General features: G+C 42.0%; 1 non-coding gene across 1 annotated transcript; it reads right to left on the bottom strand.

Annotated features, from left to right (window-relative positions):
* Positions 1–1,791: 1,791 nt before the first annotated feature.
* LOC115935669 (U6 spliceosomal RNA) lies at positions 1,792–1,897 on the bottom strand. Its single transcript, XR_004071289.1, has one exon. It is a non-coding gene; the product is annotated as a U6 spliceosomal RNA (small nuclear RNA).
* Positions 1,898–4,572: the final 2,675 nt, after the last annotated feature.

Genomic DNA, 4,572 nt, shown 5'->3' with positions numbered 1-4,572 from the left:
TTTTTATGTAACAATAATTAATGCTTACTGTAAAATAATTCAAGCAGTACTAAATAAACCTAAAGAAAAAGTAAAGGTCCCTTCCTCATCGCTCACTCTTCTCATCTCTCTCTGTTTTGATATCTGACTTTTCCAGACTTTTTTCTATGCCTATACAAATATATAGTTTTCTAGACTTTTTTCTATGCCTATACAAATATATAGTCATTCATCACTTAATGACAAGGATTCATTCTGAAAACTACATTGTTAGGCAATTTCATTGTTGTTTGAACATCAGAGTGTACTTGCACAAACCTAGATGGTATAGCCTACTACACACCTAGGCTATATGGTATAGCCTGTTGCTCCTAGGCTACAAATCTGTACAGCATGTTACTGTGCCTGTAGACAACAGTAACACAGTGGTATTTGTGTATCTAAACACAGAAGAGGTACAGTAAAAATAATGTATTATAATCTTATGGGACCACTGTTGTATATGTGGTCCATGACTGACCAAAACATTATGCAGTGCATGACTGTATATTAAGAATGATGAGCATTTGATGTTTCTAATTTTTTGCTGTTATAAATAATGCTGCCCAGGCACGGTGGCTCACGCCTGTAATCCCAGCAGTTTGGGAGGCCAAGGCGGGTGGATTGCTTGGGCCCAGGAGTTTGAGACCAGCCTGGCCAACATGGCGAAACCCTGTCTCTACTAAAAATGCAAAAATTAGCTGGGCAGGAGAATCACTTGAACCCAGGAAGCGGAGGTTGCAGTGAGCCGAGATCATGCCACACCACTCCAGCCTGGGCAACAGGGGGAGATTAGATCTCAAAAAATGAATAAATAAAGCTGAAATAAATACTCTTGTTCCCATGTCTTTCAGCAACTCTGTGACTGCTTCTGTAGGATAAATTCCTAAAAGTTGAATCACTGGGCCAAAAGACTCAAATAGCACAGAAGGGAATATAATTAAAAAGTGCTTCTCTACCTCCTTCCAACCTCCAATCCCATTTTCCTGAGGAAGCCACTGTCATCTTGTATATCCTCATACGAAATGCTTATATAGGTATGTTCTTTCTGTTTTGACACACTGTCAATCTGTCCTTCAAGAGCGCCTTTTTCTTAACCTATTTTATACCTAACTTTAATTTTCCTGGTGGCTATTTAATTTTTTTTTTTTTTGAGATGGAGTCTTGCTCTGTTGCCCAGGCTGGAGTGCAAGTGGTGCGATCTCGGCTCAATGAGAGATCCGCCTCCCGGGTTCACACCATTCTCCTGCCTCAGCCTCCCAAGTTGCTGGGACTACAGGCGCCCGCCAACACGCCTGGCAAATTTTTTTGTATTTTTAGTAGAGACGGGGTTTCACCATGTTAGCCAGGATGGTCTTGATCTCCTGGCCTCGTGATCTGCCTGTCTCATCCTCCCAAAGTGCTGGGATTACAGGCGTGAGCCACCGTGCCTGGCCGTGGTGGCTATTTAATTTTAGAGCCTTCACTGTTTTCAGGTCCCAATGGCATCACTGATCAACATACCTCTTCCGTTCAGAGAGCTTCTCCCAAAGGCTATTCAGTAATGGACAAGGAATCTCCAGGGATTTAAATAAATTTCTGGGAAAAGGTTAGAAAAGGCAGCAAAATTTGAGCATAAAATTTCTTATAATTCCACTCTAAAGCAAACTTACACTTGTAACATTTAAAGCTTTAATGTTCCACTTTTCTTTTGTATTCTTTTTTTCTCCTTCCGTCTCATGAATGCTACATTCCAGCCAAATTGTAACCACTCTTGTCTCCTTTTAGCTTTTTTTTTTTTTTTTTTTTTTCATGAATTTGTGTGTCATCACTGCACGGGGTCATGCTAACTTCTCTGCATCGTTCTAATTTTCAGTATATGTGCTGCTGAAGCGAGCACCTTTTAGCTTTGCTTCTGCTCTTCTGACTAGAATGCATCCCCTCCTTGATTTCAGTTAATCCTGCAAAGTGCTTGACTTCAAATCTCAGCTTACCTGTCTAACCTTTACTAAATAATTTAACAACTTTTGTCTCTAATCTTAGCCCTTGTAAAATAAGGATAACAATGCCTATGAGGTTATTGTAACCATGAGTTAAGGTTTGTGAAAAGTACATGAAAGTCTATACAAAACTAATTATTCCTATATTAGTCTCCTTTAAGGCCTAGCTAGATAGTAGGCTCTTTAAGAACAGTCACCATGGCTTTGTATATTCTTAGTGCCTGGAGTGAGGATGAATTCATCATATATATTTGTTAAATAAACACATTATGCTATTTGCTTATACCTTCCTTCAGACAATAGACAGCAAGGTTTCTGAAGGAATCTTATATGACCAGGGGCTTAAGACACGTGATGGCACATGGTACTGTTTGTGGAATGAATGAACATTTAACATCTGTTAACGACGACTTCATATGGCAGTTAGAGTTGTACTAATTGTCTTTATAGGTCTTGCCTTCTCAACGTGACTATTAGCCTCCTGAAGGTAGGGCGTAGTTCTTTGCATATCAAATGTCTAAGAAAAATGTTTGATGACAAAGGAAAAAAAAGATTCATGTCTGAATGTCTAATGTGAATGGCAGACTCTAAACATTTCCAAATGGTACGTGGGGTGAATTGTAATAGAAAATGCTCTTGAGGATTCAACTTTTTTTTTTTTTGAAACAGAGTCTCGCTCTGTCACCCAGGTTGGAGGCAGTGGCGCGATCTCGGCTCATTGCAAGCTCCGGGCCCAGGTTCACGCCATTCTCTCGCCTCAGCCTCCCGAGTAGCTGGGACTACAGCCGCCCGCCACCATGCCCAGCTAATTTTTTTGTATTTTTAGTGGAGATGGGGTTTCACCGTGTTAGCCAGGATGGTCTCGATCTCCTGACCTCGCGATCCGCCCGCCTCGGCCTCCCAAAGTGCTGGGATTACAGGCGTGAGCCACCGCGCCCGGCCTGAGGATTCAACTTTTATAATAGGATGACAACCACAAATGAAATGTGGATCAGGAAAAAAAAATAACACAGGATTAAAAGGCTGACTGGTGTTTCAACCTTTACTCTATCAGGTAGCAGCACCACAACTTCTCCAGGTCTCAGTTTCTTGAAGTCAGAGAACTAGTTATCTGTTAGTTCTAAAATTAGTAAAAAACAAAAAGAGTTTGTTTATACAACTAGAGTAATAGAGGAAGGCAGATATCTGGATTTGCAGTGTTAAGTAATTTATGACTAAATATTAAAGCAAGTACTATGATAATCTAATTCAACTTGGTTAATTTCTCATCAAAGAGGGGCACACACTTGAATGTTATTTTTATTTTATTATTATTTTAAAATATATTTTATTTCATTATTAATTATAATAATTAATAGTATAATAATTAAAGTATAATAGTAATTATACTATTTTTTGAGACGGAGTCTCACTCTGTCACCAGGCTGGAGTGCAGTGACGTGATCTCTGCTCACTGCAACCTCCACCTCCTGGGTTCAAGTGATTCTCCTGCCTCACCCTCCCAAGTAGCTGGGACTACAGGCACGTGCCACCAAGCCCAGCTAATTTTTGTATTTTTAATAGACACAGGGTTTCACCATGTTGGCCAAGATGGTCTCGATCTTTTGACCTCGTGATACTCCCGCCTCGGCCTCCCAAAGTGTTGGGATTACAGGCGTGCGCCACCGCGCCCGGCCTTATTACTTTTTTTGAGAGGGAGTCTAGCTTTGTCGCCCAGGCTGGAGTGCAGTGGCCCGATCTCAGCTCACTGCTACCTTTGCCTCCCAGGTTCAAGCGATTCTCCTGCTTCAGCCTCCCAAGTAGTTGGGATTGCAGGCAGGAGCCACCACACCTGGCTACTTTTTGTATTTTCAGTAGAGGCGGGGTTTTAGTTGGGATTGCAGGCAGGAGCCACCACACCTGGCTACTTTTTGTATTTTTAGTAGAGGCGGGGTTTCACCATGTTGACCAGACTGGTCTCGAACTCCTGACTTCAGGTGATCCGCTCACCTCGGACTTCCAAAATGTTGGGACTACAGGCGTGAGCCACCGCATTCGGCCTGAATCAACTTTAATTGTGAAGAGACCTAAGTTACCTGGGCTCTGGTCCTAGCTCTGACAATAGCCCTAGATATGTAAAATGGACAATAAAAAGGTTACTATCTCATGGGACTTTTGTGAGTATTAAATAAATATATGTAAATGATTCCTGGTACAGCACACGTTTTTTGGTGAGGCTTAATTAAGGAGGGGAAGAGGTTTCCCTCATATAGCTTACCCACTGGTCTGATTGATTAGGTGGGGATTTTCAGCGCCTAATATCTAAAGTGGTCTGTCTCTGGACATTTATACCAAGATCCAACGTTAACAGCAAAAATACTTTTAAAAAATTAGACCTGTTTATCGCGCTCTCAGTGCAAACTCGGCTCACAAGTTCACGCTAACACAGTCACAAAAGGCCAGTTTTGGGAAACTCGAGCAGGGCGCCACCGTTCTCCAGGGGACAGGTAACTTGGGTGACCGCAGGGGTGAGGACACAGATGCTTCTACCAAGCGGAGAGTAAATGCGGGTGCTGCGGCGCATCGGAGTCACCCA

The sequence above is a fragment of the Gorilla gorilla genome, chromosome 7 (genome assembly GCF_029281585.2).
Source record: "Gorilla gorilla gorilla isolate KB3781 chromosome 7, NHGRI_mGorGor1-v2.1_pri, whole genome shotgun sequence".
Lineage (NCBI taxonomy): Eukaryota > Metazoa > Chordata > Mammalia > Primates > Hominidae > Gorilla > Gorilla gorilla.
Note: the sequence above shows the minus strand (reverse complement) of the source record. Positions and strands in the feature narration are given on the sequence as shown.